General features: G+C 43.0%; 1 long non-coding RNA gene across 1 annotated transcript; it reads right to left on the bottom strand.

Annotated features, from left to right (window-relative positions):
* Positions 1-10,788: 10,788 nt before the first annotated feature.
* LOC132082714 (uncharacterized) lies at positions 10,789-15,294 on the bottom strand. Its single transcript, XR_009419840.1, has 3 exons — positions 14,794-15,294; positions 13,163-13,372; positions 10,789-12,061 (listed from the first exon to the last, which is right to left on the bottom strand). It is a non-coding gene; the product is annotated as an uncharacterized LOC132082714 (long non-coding RNA).
* Between the last annotated feature and the right edge of the window lie 5,251 nt (positions 15,295-20,545).

Raw genomic sequence — 20,545 nt, 5'->3', positions numbered from 1 at the left:
TTTAATTAGGGGATTATCTCAAATCTGAAATGGAGCTGCTTTGAAGCGTGTGAACCAAAGCTAGATAAAGACTCCCACAAACCCCTGCACACTGGAAATTTATAGGGTTCGCCCTGTATTTATTTGCCGTGGCTCAGTTGGAGGTGAAAGGTAGAGCTCAGCTGCCACAGCTGGACTTTTTTTTTCTGGCGCACGTTTCTTTCTGCAGGCTGCTCTAATTTGTTTGTTGAGCTGATCATCTGGAATCAGATTGGCCGGAGCTGGAATCGCTCCGCTCCCTTAGCAAACACTCGAGGTCTGCAGAGGTGTCTGCCTGCATGGAGCGAACCGAGCTGACTGGCACTTTAGCATTCCCTTGTGTACGAGCGTCTTAGGAGTAAGACACTTAATTATTATTAACATTCTAATTGGCCTGTGCGAGCGCGGATGGTACAGAGGATGCATTCCACACTTTCCAACCTGAAACCAAGCAGAGCCTGCATCTCCTTAAATTCCAAAAAGCAAAACCCTAAACGGAGGGGAGAGGAAAAAAAAAAAAAAAAAAAAAAAAAAAAGAAGTAACTATTTTAAGGAAACATTAACGGGGAAAAGAACACCCTGCGAAGGTCTGCGGATAAGAATGGTAAGAATTGTTCCCTCGGAGCGGTACAGCTCGTCCCTGTGTGCCAGCGTGCGGAGGACATCAGCCCTTAACGGGAGACATGAGGGCTTTAGGAGCGCGGGGCCGGCGCTGCCGCAGCGCCTCGCTGGCGGCTCCGCTCGCCTCGCCGCTCCTCGCCAGCGGCTTGCCACCACCTAGTGCCGTCCCTGGGAACTGCCCGGGCCGCCTGGCCTCTGCCACAGCCCGGCAAGGGAGAAATGTTCATCTAACAGCAGCAGGAGCGGCCGCGGAGCAGCGCGGTGCGGCTCTGCAGGAGCGGGCGGGCTGCAGCAGCAGCGATGCTCGCGGGGTTACACACCGGGATCACAAACCGGGGTCGTGTCCTTGCACACCGCCGGGAGAAATAAGCAAGTAAATAAGCAATAGTTTCCAGCAAGGTGCTTGCCTCAGTGGGTGGCTGTCAGTGACAAGGAGTTCTGCAGGGTACAGGGGCTTTTTTGATGCGTCCTTCGTAAGAACACTGTTCTTACAAACTCACGCTCTAGAAAAACACAAAAGAAACTGGCAGCTTAAAATAGTTTCATCTCTGTGCAGGCCTTCTCTCTGAAAGACCTAATCTGACCATTCAGCTGTATTTACAGCTCTCTCCTCCTGAAATATACTAAAAACACAAGCATTTTCTTCTGCATTTAATTTAACACTAATGCTAAAAACATCGCATCCTTTCATACTTAGGAGTAAAAAAAGTAAAAAAAGTAGAAAAAGTAAAAAAATCCCCTTCTTAATCTTCTTCTCCCTAGTAGCCATCCTCTTCCTCCTGTTCGACATAGAAATCACCCTACTCCTCCCGCTACCCTGAGCCATCCAACTACAATCTCCTACCACCACCCCAATTCCAATACTACAGGAATTATTTCTACTACTTTTACCCTTTTAAGAACAGCATTGCACACTGAGCTGTCTTTACAGAAATCAGGGAGACTTAACTCCTCTCACAATCAAGTTTAGGGTGCCAGGATCTGACCTAAAGTCATCTTGCTAATGGAGTTAGTTCTGCTTTGGCAGCACCAGTTTTCTCTCTACATATTGCAAAAAACACTTGAACTCAGCCTCTAAAAGGTGCTGAGCAGCTGAAGTTCCCACCAAAGCCAGTGGCTGTTGGATTTGTCCCATGTCAGTCCAGACTCTGCTCATCATGTTTATTTGACAGGCAATAAGCTTTTTATTGAACCCAGCACATTACACTGATGATCCACTCGTCAGCAAATATGATTGCAATAATCAGTGGGTATTTATTTAACAGCCAATTGCTGTCTTTTGGGAAAGAGTCAATTTACATAGTTCCAAATTAAAATTAATACATTTTGTAATGGTTATTTAATAAAAGCCAAGGTAGGGGGCTTGTCTGCTGGTGAGAGGTGAGGGTGGGAGACCAGGAATCTGCATGCAGTACTTGGTTCTGCCACTCACTTGCTGGATGACCTTGGGCAAATCACTTTGCTGCCACATTCTTTTTATTCCCTTGTAAAACTGGTATAATAGTACCCTGGTGCCACGAAGCTTAATTACTGTTTGTAAAGGATTTCAACCTCCCCAGCAAGGAGCTGCATGAATTCCCCCATTGCAGCCTGCTGACCCTGGCTTCAGGAACTGCATGCAGCTGTTTATCTGCAGGGATGTCTAGCTAGAAACACATTTGAGGCCAGTGAAGTATCTTTCTTTTAAGATAAAAGAAAACCTTCTTCCTCCTACGCTCGCCACCAATGTCAGAACTTCCTATTGCTTTTAAGTGCAAAGTCTCATTTTCTCTGAATATATGTATTGAGGAGCCTGGCCAACCCCCTTGGTATCGATTCCCATTGATGAGGCATGTAGGAATTCTTTTCCCATCCCCAGCCTGGGCTTTCCTCATGTGATAGCATCAGACTCTCACTCCTTGTCCTGTTTCTTTCCTCTCCCTCTCCCACTCCTCCTTAGGAATATAAAGCACTTCAGAAATGGGACTGGGTTTGCAATAAGTTACTTTAATTGGATTTTTTTTTTTTTAGGGTATTGGTATGCACAGGTTATCTTTAAATGATTTACTGATGTACTGCCAAGCACTGCTCATTTAACCTCCTTCCTGCTCCCTTTGTGTATGGATTCCTCTAACGATACTGGCAAACAATCTTTTAGAGAGTGTGCCACACATTTCTGCAGTGAAAATCCCAAATGCAAAGCTACAGACACTGCCACTGCAGGGATGGCACGTCCCAGTCTCACAGCTTTTGGCACTCAGTCTCCAGAGACCTGCATGGGCACCCAGCACCTTGCAGGGTGGGCTCTTACCCACCCCCAGCCCCACTAAGGTAAATGGGAGCCCTTTTTTTCCTCTCTGCTTCTTTTTTATTATTTTCCTTTTTTTCTTTTTTTTTTTTTTTTTTTTTTTTTTTTTTCCCTCCCTGTGATCGTTGAGCCACTCCGACGTGAATTTATGTGTGTAATCATCTGTGTTGTAATTGGCAGCCTGGCATATGAGTCACTAACCAAATTAACTGAAGTTTCCTTTGGGGAAAAATGTAATCAGTTACTACACTCAGATACATTGCACCAAATTAACTCTTGCTGTTTGTACGGGTTTGGGCTGAGCTGCCTGATGGTTTCCTTCCCCAAAACACAGGGGAGAAGGCCAAGAACAGAGAAGGGTCAAAAGCCCCAGGGATGGAGATTTCTTTCTAAAATAGCTCCTGGAATGTAATTTACAGTAGTTTCTACCATAAGAGTTCAAAAAATCACAAATAATATTTGTCCTATATGACGAGATTGACTTTAGAGTCAGTAAGATGGAAAAACAGATGTTTTGCTTGTTTGGGACATTTACTGCTTCACCATGTGAGCTTATATTTGCAACTGAAATTGTCAGGCCTCTACTTTCAGTGGGAAATCAAGCTGAGATATTCATAGAATCATATGATTCAAGAAGCTGGAGCTTTAAAAAAAATCCACTATTGCAGAACTAAGAGTAAGCTGGTCAGAGTTAGCAACACAGCCCTTGTTTGGTTTTTGTCTGCACTGAAATCTATTTGGTGCCCAAATCTAAGCAGCACTGGGGAAATAATTGATAATAATTTCTTGGTTTGCTGGCTGAATAAAAAAATCAATAAAAAACTTTAAGTGGAATGAATTTTTTTTTATCTGAAATGAAACATCAACTTAAAAATATTTTTCTCTAAGAAAAAAATTCAGATGCCTAAATATAAAGTAGCTTCATCTTTCAAGAGTTTCATCTCCAAGTCTGGTAAATAGATCCAGCTGAGCTTGATCTGCAACTGTCAGAATAAAAAATATTCTACTAAACAGGTCAGAGGGGCTGACCCAAGAGATCTGGTCTAGTGGGTGACTGAGGTGATGGAAGACTCAAAAAAGTGGTAATTGCTGCTTTATAGTGTCAGGGGCCCAGCTACACAAACATGTAGGTACCAATTCTTCAGTTTTAGCCCCTGCAGCTTTGGTATCTGGAATTTTTGGCTTTCACTTCTTGAGGAATGTAGAACTTCTCACTGAAGTGTTGGTGGAAGGTAAATCCATGAACCAGTGTGAAGGGATGTGAAAGGAGGTAATGGTGGCTGAGGGACCAGCACAGCTTCCAGGAGGAGCCTCCAGCCCCTCTCCTGGGACATCCAAACACAGCCCCCTGGACAATTCAGATTTTCTTGTGTCTTCTGTGCAGAACTGAACTTGGCCAGTTAGAGAAAAACGATGTGTGGAGCCCCGTGGGAGAGGGAGGAGGAAGGCTGCTTGAGATGATAACCATAACCATGCTGGGCAAAATCTGTAACTCAGGCACAACCCCTGACACTGCCCAGGGGATGCCCTACAGTACCTGGAGGTATAAGCAGAAGATTAAAAAAATTTGGCCCTTGCTCCCATTGAAGTCAGTGAGCTGATACAGTGCAACTGAAGTTATGACACCTGCTTTTATTTTAACCTTAAACTCTCTTCAAAAAGACTCTGAAAAGGTGTAGGATTTTTCTTTTTTTTTTTCCCTTGATTTTCTTTCTTCCTTGCTGCCCCTGCAGAAATATAGCACAGGTGTCTCAGTAGCACTGGGATTCTTTAGCATGACTCTGACTTCTGAGTACACTAATATTTCCTTTCTTTTTCATGTTCTCAATTTTTTTCTTCATATATTTATGTTAATAGCTAGAACAATCTATTTTTGCAGTTGGAAGAATGCAAAATACAATTTATCTCACAGAACACCTAAAATGAATTCAGGCAGAAAGGGGGTGGTGGAAGATTTAGGTCCTGACTGTAAGCTTTTGACTGGAGCCATTTGTCATTTTGCTTCACGGATTGGAGCAATGAAGGTTTTATAGTGTGAGCTCTGAGAGTGACAGAGCTGGATGTGATTTCCCACTGTTGTGAAGGGTTCACAAACAGCAAATCCACACCTACCTGGGACTGGTGTGGAGAGGGGTTGGGTTGGACACAGTCCTACTCTCATCCTCTGTCCTGGGTGTGGAATCAGCTGTGGATGAGCACTGGGATCACCTGGGCTGCCCATGGATTCCAACATCCTGCACACAGCACATTCCTGGGAGCTGTTCCATGCCCTGGCTCAGGTCTGCAGGATGCTCGCTGGTACCTCAGTGCTGCAGAAACCAGAGGGAATCACCTCCTCGAGGTGTGGCCAGTGCAGGAATTGTGTGAGGCCAAGCTGGGTGCCCATTCCAATCTTTTAGGGCATTGTCTGGGACCATAGGGCTGAATAATCCTTTCAAGGGGTTCTGTCACTCTGCCTCCTGCTAAATGGTGACAGCAATTTCAGCTTGCTGGGGCAAAGAACCTGTGGAGTCTGGCTTTAGTGGAGCACAGGGCTGGGCATATCTTCATGGTGCTACCAGAAATCCTCTTTGGATAAGCCTTGGAAGGAGCAGGTGTTGAGGGTGAGTTGGTTCTTTCAACCAAAGCAGAACTTCCCCAAAATGCCTTTTCATGGAAAATGGAGCACAGAGAGCAGTGATGCTCTGATGGTGGGGATGATTTTTGGCTGCTCTAGGAGTGGGGGGAGCTGGGTGTGCAGACTCCTGATTTTCCAGTCAGTTTCCACAAGTCCCTGCTTGTCAACACCCCCTTTCCCAAAGTTATTTCTCTTCCTGTCTGTTGCAGAGGGCTCTTGGATCCAAACACACTGCATTAGTTGTCACCTGCCACAGAAACCAGCAGTGCTGTAATAACCGGGGGGGCTTCACTGCTCAGAGCTGTGCTCAGCTGGGCTGGGACTGGGTCAGGCCCAACTCCTGCCATGGCTGCACAGTCACTGGGAGCTCTGGAGGGACTGCAGGGACACCTTCCTGCCTTGGTGACCACAGGGGTGGCACAACATCAGCCAGACATCCTCCTGATGCACTTCCTTCCCCTGACACTGGCCAAGGCTTGGCCCAGCACATCACTGCCAAACCAAGCACCCCAAACCCTCCCACTCCTACTGAGAGCAGGGGATGGAGGCAGAGCCAGGGAACAAGAAGGAAATGCCTGGGAAATGCTCTGTTGCTCTGTCGTGCAGCCTCCAGCCTGCTCTGTCTGGGTGTTTGTCAGGACGTGTGTGACACCCTGGGCTGTGAGGGGACAGGGATGTGCCAGCTGATCCTGCCTGGCTGCTGTTTCCCTTTTCCTCTGCCTCTGCATTATTAGAATTATGCCAGAGCTGCAGAAAGATCTTTGAGACGTGAATTGTAATCGATGCAAGGCAAAATTTGCACTTGGAGTGGTATAAATAGTGCATAAATATCCTTCTTGCTGTCTGCACTGAGGTGAGTCTTGTCTTCAGAGCTTCCACTGTTTTTATTGCCTTTTCCCCCTCCCTTCACAATACTGAATTGACTGACTTTATCTTGGCACTTTCTGTGTCTTGCCAAAAGAACAAACTCAAAATAGCTTTCCAGGGTGCATTTTGGATGTTTTTTTTTTTTTTCTGTGCCACTGAAAGAAGAGATGGTTGTTCCAAAGAATGCAATTTATTTTACCCACTTTCATCCTGAGTTTATACATGGGCCATTAGCTGCCAGCTGAGTGGTAAATGGTGGAGGTAATGCCTGCATCTTGGATCCACTTGCTCCAAAAGCTTTTCCCTTCTCCCTAGCTGTGGTTATGAGCTAGCAAAACTCACTTAAACCTTTTCCACCAGCAGAATTAACTTCCATTAATGTTATGAGTGCTTCAGGCAAAAGAGCATTAGTCTGTTACACCTCCTCTGAGAGCCTCCTCTGCGGGGTTGAACAGGTTGAATGACAAAGCAGCCATTTAAAAACCTGTCTGAAGATCCTTCACCAAGAAGGGGGAGTTTTGTAGCTAAGTTGTTTGGGAAGTGGAAAGTCTCAGTGCAATTCCCAGACCTTCAGGAGTCTTTTTGGCATCAATCTGGAATCTGCAATTTCTGGTTTTTATGACCCACTTCTTTTTTTTTGTAGCACCTTTTTCCTCTGGAAAAGGCTACTGGTGAGTGGCCATGGTGGTGGAAAATAGAGTCCTTAATCTCCCTGAACTCTGATGGTTTGGGTATGAAAAGGGAGGTAACACCTCTCCCTTCTTGTGCCTTCCCTTCCCTTATTTAGAGTGAGAGACCTGACTTCAAACATGAGCATAAGTGCAGCACAAATATGAAATGTAAATGATTTTCAGCATCTTGTAATCTGTTGTCCATGTAATTTCAAGTTAACTGGTGTTGGTGCAGTGACTGCAATCTCATCCTGCACCTTTATAGGTTTCTGTGCAGGTCTCAGTGAATTTCTGCATAGTTACAGGATCCTCAGGAGCAGGCAGAGCCTACTTTACTTGGTAATGGAGTAGGTTGTGAACAGGTCTGTTGTTGAAGCATTTATTGTTTTTCAACTTAAGTTATGGTTTCATATAAATAATATATGTAGCTAGTCAATGCTTGGGAAATGCATTCTTTTCCTTGTGAAATATTTATGGACTTCAGTGCCTACTAAGTACCCAGTCAATTTTGAGAATACAGCTCTAGTGAGAAGGCTTGGTTGCCTTTAAAGTCTTGGCCAGGGTGGGACAGACCTGTTAGCTGGGAGATGCTGGAAATCTGATTTTTTAATCTATTGATTTGTCCCCCTCCATCCCCCTCTCTGTGTAGAGTCTGTCCATGCCCCCTCAGATTTGAAAATGGAATTAATATTGGTGGAGTTTTTGTACTGACAGAAAATACAATGGAATCCTCTACATCAGTAAGGAACATGTTTGGTATGACCTGGTAAAAAACATAATTCACACTGAAATAGCAATCTGCTGGGATTTTCACCTGTCAATCAAATAATAAAAATTATTGGAATATTTTCTATAACAAATTATAACCTCCAAAACGCTGTCACTATTCACATGTGGTGCTATTTTTCCCAGTGCAGAATTCCCATATGTGGCTTCTGCATTTCTCACATCTTCTGAGGGAAAATGAGAATTACCCCAGATATGGATTTACTGGTGGGATTGTTCAGAGTGATTTGGGATCACCTGAGAGTCCCTGGGAGCTCTCCAGCCTGGGGAGAGATGTTCCTATGGAAAAACTGGTGATTTAAGACAAAGAAAAACATGCTCAGCCTTTACCTCAGGTAATAATTCAGCCTCTGATTCACTGTTGGGAATTATCATCTTTTTGTCACAGGGCTCTTTCCTGCTCTTAGACTGATTGACAAAACTTTGGAATACATGAGACTTCAAACAAGTGGACACCTGAATTTTATTTAGTTCTTTTTTTCATGAAATCAGCACATTAGCACTTGAAACAGGCACTGGGGGTGTAGTGGTGGGGTGGGGACTTTGAAGGACAGGAGTAGAGATGGCTGAAAATCTGCCACGATGGAATTCAGTCCTGAAAAACCCACCCTGAACCCAACAACTTGCAAATCTGTTTGAACTGATTCGAGTCATCTGAGCCATTTAAATAAAATTTAATTTTTTTTTTAATTGTCCAGCTCTGACTCCTGCAGGCTGGAGCAGCCAGCACTGCCACAGACCAATGACAAGCTGCTTTTGCAACACTGACTGCAGTTTCCTGCTCTGGTGGCCTGTGAATGGGTGATTTTTATTTTTGCTTAATAAACAGCCCTCACGTATCTGTCTGAAAGCCACACCATTAAAGCCTTAACTCAGCAATCTAAAATGACGTATTTTCCCCCCTTACCTACATGTCAAATCATAAACATCAGCCTCAGTAATAAATATTTCTATTTTATATGTATATTTTTATGCCTTTATCCCAGTTGCATTTTCAAGGCTAAGGGCTTCAATGTGAGATCCTTGCTGCATGTTTAACAAACAAATAGTGAAAAATACGGTATGCTGATGTGGAGATTATTATACATAAATCATTGGAAAATGCTCTTTTTGAGAGGAGAGAATCACAAAAAGAGTCATTGACCTGAATAAAAGAAGCTCAGCTGTACTCCAGAGAATTTGCCATTTTCGATACATGTTAGTCCTTGCTAACAATTGTAATTTATTAATCCTGTTCTCTCTTCTTTTCCTCCATACTTGCACATTTGAATTTTACTGTAAGCAAGAATTGTATTTATTTCCTAAGAGTGCAAATTGATCTTGTGGTCACTGATAAACACTAAAAGCTACTTGATAGTCAAGATAATCTCTCAAAAGACCCATAACCAAAGTAGGTAGAAAAGACCTCCTCACTAGATCATTCAATTTTAATATTTCTAAGAGAAAAAGCAGTATTTGCATCCTGAAACAGAGCCAAGGATATTCTGCCTGATTTGCAGGTCATAACTCTGCTCATGGTCTGTTTGGAAACAGAAGCTCCCTGCTTGTGCAAATTGATGGAGCTCTGCTGCCCCAAATGAAATACAGCCAGGATGCAGAGCAAGAAGAGGATCTTTTTCATAATATCTGCAAAACCAGGAAGTCTGTTTTGCTATTTAAATGGGAGCTGAGCCCTTGGAAATTATATTTCTCATGCAGAGAAACCAGAAACAGTTTAGAGAGCCCAGGTACCTTATTTTTACTTCCATATCTAATGTACCTGTAATGCAGAGCTGTTGTGCAGGAACTATCAGGAACTGCTTTGACATCCCAAAGCTCCCAACTCATGAATTCATATCTATGTACAGGATATAAAAAAATATATCTAGAGATAGATAGATAGATAGATAGATAGATAGATAGATAGATAGATAGATAGATGATAGAGGCACCTTCACATGCCTACCTACACCAGCAGATTTAATTGTCTTTCTCTTCATGTCACTGTTTTCCACATTTTGGAGTATTTTATACAGCCAGAACTGAATTCTGCAAAGGACAGGACAGGAATTAAACAGAGTCCAGTGTGAGGTAATCTTACCTCAGTAAATATCCAGTTCTGATCTGTAAGCACCAGATGTGTGTGGGAAATAGAAGTTTTCTCTCTCCCAACACTTCTTCTAGGTAACTGTAGAATTGCTTTTGAATTCAGCTGCAGGCTCAGCACCATGTTTTGTTTTATTTAACAAATGTTGACCTTTTTTTGTTTAAATAAGGCTGTTTTCTTCCTTTTTCTTTTTCTTTCTTTGACAACTTACTCAGAATTTGTCTGAGGAGATTTTTTTTGATGTCTTCCTTGAGTATGTTGTAAATTTACTGACAGAAGGAACTGAGTATTTATCTGCCCATTACTTCTTGGGGTCCCCCCTCATTTGCAGCCACTCTCTCTGAAGGTGGGCTCACATCTGCCTGCCACTCCACTCAAGTTTTAAATCTTACTCAGGTTCAGAAAGTGCTGTGCAAAGTTTAGTTCTTTAGTCTGGAAATGATTTTTTCCCCTGTTATGTGGTTAGGATGAGGTCCTTGCTTGCTAGAGCACCAATCTCCCCCCACTGCTCCTCTTCAGTGCCTGTAAAAAGTATTGGGGAGAAAAGAGATGAAATAAACCAGCATGCAAAGAGAAATATCCAGGAAATATGTGGTATATTTCTGTCATATATTTTAGTAAAGTCTTAATGTGGACACAAGAGTATCTGTCTTTGTAGATAAATTTCTGTATTCTTAGCATTTATTGAATCAGCAATGTCCCCATCCATTATGTAACAGGAGCAGCTGGTCAGCCTTTCATGTGATGTACAGTTTCCTTTCCTCCTCATAGTAATGACAGAAAAATGCCATTATTCTTCAGCACCTCTCAGCTAATATTCTTTCAAATTGCCATCCTTACTTCTATGTAAATGTAGACCCTAATTTAGAAGAATTAGCTTTGAGTAAAACATTATTTTATGCTGGTAGGGTTGGGAAAGAGCTTCTTTCCAAAAGGGAACTTGAACAAGTTAAAGAAACTTTGGTCAGCATCATCCCTCCTGCGTGTCTGAGCAGTTTTGAAAAGAGAGATCTAACTATTGGAAAATGTGACACTAAAATTTGAAATTGGTGAAATTAAAAATTTGATATTGATGATTTGAATCCTTTCTTGCTGAGATCTCCCTGATTTCCCCTCACCTGGTGCATCCCACAGAGGTTTGCAGTTCCTCACCAAGAGTGAGGAGCAGCTGAAGGAAGTTCTGTTCTCCAGCAGCAAAGGGATCATCTGCTCCCAGCTCTGCAAGCACCCTGCACAATTCCTGCCAGTTTCTCTCCAGGACTTGGAACAAAAAAAATCAACAAACAGCAATGTACAAAAGGCAGAGCAGCAGTTCAGGGGCCTTTCCCATGAGGGCTCCTGCTTCTCTAAATGATGTTTTACTGTAAAGAACACATTTTATTTTCTATTAAACAAGCAAGCAAACTCAATGACACTTTTTGGGAAAATATTGAAGTTTGGGGTTTGATTCACAGCCTGGTAAGGTAAGAGAAAATGCTTCTCCTTCTATGTGTATTATTTTGATTTTTCTTTTCTAGATTTGGTGTCAGTGGCAGCCTCAAAGTGGGGCAGATGTTAAATGTCTGGTATCATCTTTTCTAAAATGCTGAATAAAGCTGGCTAGAAAGCAAAACATGTTTTAGGGAAAATGGGGATGTTTTAGAGTTTTTGTCTCATCAAAATGAAAATAAGAAGGAAGGAAGAGAAAGTGAGCAAACAGGTTCAGCTCCCAGCATGCCAAAGCCTGAGGATATTTCTACAGGATGCAGGAGACCAGAGCTCATGGTCTAAAACACCTCCTTGAGCGGGATCAATCTGTTGAGCACAATTGTTCTTGTTGGGTTGGTCCTGACTTCATAAAAATCCCATTTCTTGGGACAGAGGAGAGAAGATGACTCCAAGGTTGGGATATTTGCAGTGGCTGTGGGAAGACTGTGTCAAATCCTTGCTCTGCTTTATTTGGAGCCAACTCGACCTTTCCTGTATCACATGGTGTAAATCCACATCGCCAGGGAATGTGCTGACCACTGGCCATGCTGGGGTCCTTTCCCAATCAGTTTTTGTCCATCAGTCTCAAGCTGAGCAGGAAGATTCTCCCCAGAAAGATTTTTGTGGAAATTATGTGTTTCCTGCAAAACATTTTGATTCTGAGAAATCAGGATTTTCTTTCCCCCTGCCCCCCAAAAGAATGGAAAAAACCCAAACCCCTCTTGTTGGAAAAATGCCTGACTAACACCAACACTGAGCTCTGATGAGGTCAATTGCCCACTTGCCTCCTTCCAGCATTTGTGTCTTTTTATTTCAAAACAGCTTGAGAGCTGCTCTTCTGGCAGGAAATTGCAAAAAAGCCAAGGCTGCATTTAAATTCAGCTGCAGCTTGCACCGAGGGCAGTTTTGAAATAATCTTTATATAGAAGATGTTGTCTCAACTACCTATTGAACATATTGAACCTCCCCCATGCCTAATCTCCCTGCTTTGCACAAAACATAAAATTTATCTCATAAACACCAGAACCTGAACCTAAGAAAGAGGCCTGGAAAAAGCAGCTTTAGCAATAGAAGCAGTAAGTCCATCCCAGAGGGACTTTCACTGTCACATGATGGCTAACTGGGAATGTGTATGCTGAGAAGGGAGGGAAAAACTGATAAGGGGGTCAGAGAGGTTGAAAACACAGATTTTATTGGCATTAGAAATGTGAACACTGTAATCAGCATGTCCAGGGATCAGCTTTCCTAGACAGCAGATTACTGCTGGTATTCCTACCTCTGCTGTTGGTCTCTTGAAGGGTTCTCAGATAAATAACTTTCCCCTTTTGTGCTCCTGCTTCCCTCACTCTAAAGTGCTGTCAGTGATGTTTGTTGCCTTTGTAAAGCACTTTGATTTCCATGGGCAAAAGGGAGGTGTTAGAGTTGCTGTTAGCTCCAAAAGGGAAAAAGCTGTAAAATTGAGGTCTGAAGTCAACCTTATTTTTCTGTGTCTTTTTCCTCTTAGTAACATTTTATCTTTTGGGAAGAAACTGCTGATTGCAAACTAGAGAACTTACAAGTGCCCAATAGCTTTGACTTTTGAGTCAAGAGTGAAACTTTGCTGTGGCTGAGTTGTGTGCAGGTGGATGGAAAATCATTTCCAGGGGACACAGGGTGACAATTCTCTGGGTTTCCCACTGGAAAGCTGGGTCAGGGGCAAGCCAGGGATGCTGAGCTCAGAGTTAGATGTTCAGATCCCTCACCAAAACTGTGCTGTGGCTGGTCACAGGATTTCTCCTGGCTGTCTGTCCTGGGATACATCTCCTCTCTGTGTACTCCAGATCCCCAGCCTTGGGCAGGTACTTGCAGCTTGTGCCATGGTCAGAGCTCTCAGCCCATCCTCAGAAGCCTCTCTGTGCACAGCCAGGGCAGGCACAAACAAGAAATGTGCTTAGTTCATGAGCAAAACCAGACTGAAACAAAAATAAGGTGCATTAAATAGAAATCATATAATATATAAAAAGTCCTTCACATTTTTGCCGTTTCCTATACACAAGTTACTGCATTTAGGTCACAATAAAAAAAAAAATAAAAATCATGCCTTGGAGCCCTCATTACATTGCCATGGGCCTCACAGCAATCAATACTACAGCCAAAGCAGCTGTATTTGGAGACTTTGTTCTGCCATTTGATTCCTAAACAGATTTTTCATGACCAAATTAGAGAATGAAACAAACAGCTATTCAAGAAGGCTTGTTATTGAATGAGCTTCTATAATCCAGTGCCACAGCTTATGGTCCATATGGAGGCCCAGCTGAGAAATCCAGCACTGCTTCATCAGCAAAGCTACAAATATTTACAGACAACAGAAGTCAAATGGGAAGGACTGTCTGATCCAAGCTAAGCATGTGTGTAACTGCCCAAAGCATGAAAACAACAGGTTTTTCTCAATTTTTCTTGCTGTATGGGTGGTCCCCAGTGTTATCCATAAATAATCTTTTTTTTTTTTTAAACTTTGTACAAGATAAAGAGGATAATAACCATACCAGCTTCACCAGCCCATGGAGAGAACAGCTGAAGAGAGCATGTGAAATTGTTGTGATGAATAGCAGAAGAGGGGAAGGCTTCTGGCAGTGAGAGAGATCTAAGCAGCACATCAGGCCAGGAAGCAAACTGAGAGAAAACTTTTTTGGCTAGGATTGAATTAGGAGTGGTGGATGGTGTTAAAGAACTGAAAGCCAACAGGTTCTCTGTGCAAAAGAAAACCAAAGAAAAATGAATGCATCAAAATATGCGACTTAAATCTTGTCTAAATTAAGGAAGAAACACTAAAATGCTGTTCTGAAGAGCTTGAACTCATTTAAACCCTGTCTAAATTAAGGAAGAAACACTTAAGTGCTGTTCCAAAGAAAGTGCTTGAACTGAATCAGAGAAAAGAGATTCTAAAACAGTAACAGAGAACCTTCCTCCTCTTTAGAGACAGTGAAAGAGAAAATAGCATGTGCCTTTCTATTAAAAACATGCCTTTCCAAGGAGAAAAGGCTTGAAACCTGAGTACTTCAAAGATATTAACCCCAGTGTGCTCTAGATAACTCTTACAGGGATGGGCAATGATAGTGGCATCAGAACACTTGACCTGGAAGCCTCTGTTCCAGAGGCAAGACCAAGCTGTTCTGTCAAAGACACTGAGCACATTGCTGATGTAAAGGTGGGATATTTGCAAACCACACCTGCAGCACCCCAGCCTCCCCAGTGCCTCCAGGAGCTGCTGAAGATCCAGGCAGCTCAGCCCAAGGAGGTCCAAGCTGATTGACCCCTTCAGCTGCAGATGCCTCTGGACTCTTGGCAGGACTTGCCAAGCTGTAATCTGCCCCTGGCCACACACCACACTCACCTTGTGAAGGCCTCAGGCTGGTTGGAATCCCTGCTACCAGCAGCAGTCCAAATGTTAAAGATCAGCACATTGGATAAATATTAACAGAATTCCAGGCCAACAGCTCAGCAGTGAAATGCTGCCATGTGCTGAGATTTTTTTCCTGATCTATGGCTGCCAGTGGTGTGAGCTTGTGTCAGCAGCCTCTTCTCCATTTCACTAATGACAGCTGTAAACCTCCTCGATCAACAAGCTGGCTTAAGCCATGACACGACTGCCTTTGCTGTCTCTGTACACTTAGCAATCTCTTCCTCCTGCTCAGAGAGTTCTGGAAGCTCACATACGTCATGATGGGACACTGACTCCACTGCTGCCTTAGAGATGAACTATCATAATTGAGACAGCCACAATACAGACAGTGCCATCATACCATTTTGGAAAGCTTCAAGCATTCACTCAAACAGAGTAACACCACACCTCATCAGAAAGCTTCAAGCATCTGCCCAGACAGAGTAACATCATACCACCTCAAAAGGCTGCAGGCATCTACCCTTCCTGTTCTCAGCCCTTTTTTACACCCCTCATGTTCATGCAATGCACCTGTGTGCCCTCTGTTCCCTTTGTTCAGTGCACCTGGGCACTCCATGGCTCATTGCTTTCAATGCTCTCACCTGCTTCTCACAGCTGGAGCTCAGCCCCACCCCAATCACCCCAAACTGCGTGCCCACAATGAACAGATGTCAGGAAAAAAATGGTAAAAAAGCATTTTCCATCAGAGGCACTAAAAAAGTGCAGGAGAGTTTTCCTCAGGTTGTTCAACAGCAATCAGTGTAATGTTGTTTGGGTCATTCTTCTACTGAGGTGTCCTCAGGCAATAACATGGGAAGTTACTTTCCCATTAGAATATTGATGGAGCTCCTGTAGGTGACAGTGTGGCCAATCCTGGACTGGAATTTCAATATATTGAATCTTCTCTGAGAGAGGCCTACAACTTCTGGGTAAGTACATTAGCAGAAGAGGTATCTGTATACCATACACAGAAAGTATTATGCATTTCAGAATACACTTGATTTTTAAGTAGTTCTTGAACTCCCAAGTGCTTAAATCACTTCTGAAAGTAAAATAGTGACTCTTGAGTCAGAAGCTTTTGAAAGTATTATCCTCTGTGTTTTCCAGTTATGTTCCTCTTCAAGCACTTAAGTGATTTTTAAAGACACTGATCACCCACAGGTTGTGTTGCTGCTCCTGACAGTTGTGAGCAGTCAGCACCTCTGGAGAACTTGAGAAATTTGGTGCCTCAGTTCATTTGCCTGGATTTTAAAACTGTTGCCTCTGCTTTTATTGACTTTTGAGACAGGTGAAGTTGATAAAGTGAACAATATAAAAAGTGCAGCAGAGCATTAAAAAGCAGGAAAGATGATGAGAAGAGATTGCGGCCAAGATTAAAAGACAGGATTTCATTGGGATGTTTTCCTTATGCCAAGACTTCCTTTTTATTGCCTTTTTTCCCCCTTCATGTGGAGCTGCACTAAAAAAGCTGCATCCTGACTCTCCCACACCCCTGTATTTTATCATAGTCAGTGATGCACATCCCTGTGAAAAGCACCTTAAATATTTTTGTGGTTAAATGTCACCTGGCTTGGGGGAAGCAGAAACCTCACACACAGGGCTCATAGGAATGAATAATTTTATAACTTACAATCTCTGCAGCTCCCCCTTGTCTGGCCTTATTCTCAACCTGAACTCAGCCAGGACTCATCCCTGCAGTCACTTGGACAAGTCCCTGAAGTCCCCTGGGCTGGAGGGTTGGTGCCACACCACACTGCTCTGGTGCCCAGTTCTGCTCTGGGTCGGTGTCTCTGGCTGCAGCTCCTCCTGCTCGGGCTCCTCTGAGGCTCTGTGGGTTTCATATTTGATTTTGGAGGTCTGGACAATCCTCCTGCTTGGCTCTCCCAAGTTACACAGGGTCAGACCTGGTTAGTTGGATGGAGTGACCTCCAAGGAAAACACCTGCAGGAGGTGTGATGGTGACTCCAGAGGTGGCTCAGTTCCCTCACTCAGGGTTGAACTGGTCTCTCCAGGGCCAGAAAGTGCAGAACTGGCAGAGATGGCAACTTCCAAAGGTCAGGGCAGGATTGAAAACCAGTGTCTGTTTGTTTTCTTTGCAAGGCCGTGAGGAAAGTTCCTGCCCTAGAAACAAGGTGCCTCTGGTGTGATTAAAGAAGTCAGCAAAACTCTGCTTCTTAAAACTGGGAAATTGCTCTTTGAAAAGATCACACCTATGGGACTCCAGCAGGTCAGAAAACATCTTTAGACTACAAATTCTTAATTTCTCTCCTGCATTCTGACCATGCAGTCACATTCCCTGCCCACAGGATCAGTCTGTGCAGTGCTAAAAATGCTAAAAATGCTTCTACCTGCCTTCCTCACACTGCTTATCTAGGAGCTGTTCTGCACTCTGTGGAATGAGGAGAACAACAGCTGAAAGGTTTTTTTCCCAACCAAGATTGAAGCAATTCCTTCCTGTTCATGGCCAATTGTTTCAAGTGTCACTTAGAAGAGGTGTAGGAGCAATCAGGTCCATTGGAGACCTGATACAATCTGTGGCTTGTCTTAGATTGTCACATACCAGGTGAACTTGGAATGAAATCCTGATTCTTGTTTTATCACAATCAGTTTGCTCTTTCATCATTTTTGGTCAAACTTTCTTTTTGCTTAGCACTTTTTCTAAGTGCCCAAATAGCAGTGGATGAAAGTCCTGTAACATAAATCTTTCAACCTCTTTGGACACTTTCCTATGTATTATACCCGGCTCAAAGCTTCAGCTCTTTAAATGAGAAAAGATGCTGTGGTTCCTCCCACTACAAGTGGTCATTGATCTCACTAACATCGGATTTACTCCTGTGAAATACCTTTCTCAAATCAGCATGTTGTTGCAATAACGCGTCCTAAGGTGAAATCTACTTCTAAAGTAAATCTTTTTCTTCATGAAGGAGAACTTTTTGCTGATATTCCTCACTTGCACAGTCTATTGATCATTAATTTATTGCATCTTTCTGTGGGACAGGGCTGAATGCAGGCTGGATTATAAGGTATTGAGTCACTGTCCATTACTGATTTATTGAAGCCTGTAATGGGAACAGAATGAAACAGTGCTAAGCCTGTTTGAAACTAAAGCCAAATGAATGTAAAGCATATGCTCAATGTAAGTGCCTCTTTAAATGTTGTCCTAACAGAAGGATGGATTTCACATCCTTAAGGATTTTGCCTTAAATCATAGGGGCCAAAATTCAGGGTTTGTTTCAGTGAATCAGTCAGGGCAGTAGAAATGAGCTATTTCTGATCTCCCACTGGTGGCACTTCCCCTGCAGACAGGCACTTGGTGCTCCACCTCATCTGCTGCTCCTCTTGGTTAGTGCTGCAGTTCTTCATGTGCATTTTTGCCAGTTGCAGTTGGAATTGCCACTTCCTATTTGAGAGGAGAAGGGGGGAGCAAGTACAATTTCTAGATTTTTTGTGGGTTTAGGCATCTTCATGACAGCTTTACTGAGCTTGCTCATATTATGCTCTTCCTGGCATTTCCTCCTTTTGAAGTCATTAAAGCCAATTTCATATTTATAAATAAAGTGTCCTAATGCATCTAATATATGAGGAGGTCTGGCTGCTGCCTGATTTTCTTTTTAATGTTTACACCAGGTGCCTCTTGCTTTCAAGGAACCAAGCAATGAATAAATTTAACAGATATTTCTTTTAATTAGCCCCCAAAGAGCTAGCAATGAAAAACACTATCAGAAACATTCTAGTGCTTTAGAAAATATAAGACTTCTTTACAAAGCCTCTACACAGAATTACAGAACAGCAATAAAATCATCACTTGCATGCAGAAATAGATTGTTTACACAGGGATCTCCTATGAACTGGCATTTATTATGATTAACTTCTAATCACACAAATGTTTCTACACATGCATCTGAGCAGAGCCACTGAAATCAGTGGGACAGCTCTGCTGCCTGACATTAGGTACAGGCATTAAAGTTTGTGGGATTAGAGCTCCATTCGTGTGTATCTCTAAGAGCTTTGTCTTCTCCCAGAAGGGGGAAGGAAAATTTATATTCCAGATTGGTGTAATTACTGTAGGACATACAATATTGGCAAACTAGATTCTCTGAATGTCTGCAACATTTCAAAGAAGTTTAAGATAGAGGCTAAAGGCTGACAGTTTCTTATTCTGACTTACATTCTGCCCCCTCTGCTTTTGATTCTGCATTCAGAGCTGCCACAAGAATGTCAGCACTGCAATAAATATGCATTTATGTAGCACCTTTTTTTTTGAAGTTTTCTAAACACTTTACAGACAGCCCTTTATATTCACAGATCTCAAAGTATTTTAGAAATCTCTGTTAGTATTGTTTTCTTCCTTTTACTGAGGGAGCAATGGGTGTGTTTCCAGGGGAGCAACAGATCCAGGAGCCAGTGCTTCCAAATTAGCTAAATTAGAGTTCTCTTATGAAAGTTTTCTCCAAAAGGTCTCAAGTGACTCTGAGGGAAAACATGAAGTTTTTATTTCCATCTTTCAGTGTGCTGGTATAGGCAGGATTACACAGGGCTAATAAACCTCATGTGTGACAAGAGTCAGCCCAGAAAATTCCTGTCAGCCAGACACACAGTAATTGTGTCTGCCCTTTGGTTGGGATATTGGGAAGAAAATCCAAGAATCCTGGCTCCAGAGTTGTTTGTTGCAGGTAGATCGTGGGGTTGAGGGATGTGGTGATTCTGCACTGACAGTCCCACAGGTCAGCGTTACACGTGGCTTTGGGGGAGACTGAATTTACATCCTGCAGTCTGTTTTTTGTGTCTGGTTTATCTGGGTTGCAGCTGAATTGTCCCCAGATGTCCAGATCATACAGCCAGCTGTGTGCCACCCAAAATATCCTTAAAACCAGGAGCCCTGGGCAGGGGAGAGCAAGGACCTGCACATGGATCTGCAGGAACCAGCCTTTGGGGGCTGCTGCTCTGCTCTCAGGTGACACATCCCAGCATCCACAGTCCTTCTTTAAGGAGTCACAATCCCCAGATAAGGACTGTAAAGATCATCCCATTGTATTGATCCCATCCCTGAAACAGCCAGCTGAGGAAAAATCCTCCCTTGTCTCCCCCAGCCACATGGAAATTCCTTCATTAGAGACCACTATAAAGCTACAGAAATATCCTCTTCCAGCAACATATTCCATAATGTTGTTATGGGAAGTGCCTTAAAAGTGGCAATCAATTCTTCTTTGAAGTCATTAACGACAAAAAACGAGTGCAGGAGTCGTGAGAGGGCTGGAAATAGGAGAAGATTTAAAGTGCATCTCTCACATGTGCTCCAGCAGAGAGGAGGAAGGAGATCCAATTGCTTTCTTACCCTTGGAATTTCTCTGTTGGTTTTAATAGTCTGATACCCTAATGACAAACTCCACACACACTCTGGGGTATGTTCTCAGCTAAATCCATGGGGATACATGTCTGTAATACTCATTAACGTCAAGGAGCGTTAGGAGGAACATAAATCTTTGCTCACTAAGATGTGAATCTAGACTCTGATGTTCACCACACAGCATCAGCTGCTGACTGAAGAATAAGAGGAATTCCAGCACCTAGAAAGTCTCCTTGAGAGTTCCTAGACTAAACAATCAATGCAGCCAAAAAAAATCAGGGATGAAATTTCTACTCCACACTTTTGGTTGAAAACACCAGCTGTGATATGGAGTGATGCATATCCAACAGGCAGGCT

The sequence above is a fragment of the Ammospiza nelsoni genome, chromosome 21 (assembly GCF_027579445.1).
Source record: "Ammospiza nelsoni isolate bAmmNel1 chromosome 21, bAmmNel1.pri, whole genome shotgun sequence".
NCBI classification, from domain to species: Eukaryota; Metazoa; Chordata; class Aves; order Passeriformes; family Passerellidae; genus Ammospiza; species Ammospiza nelsoni.
Note: the sequence above shows the minus strand (reverse complement) of the source record. Positions and strands in the feature narration are given on the sequence as shown.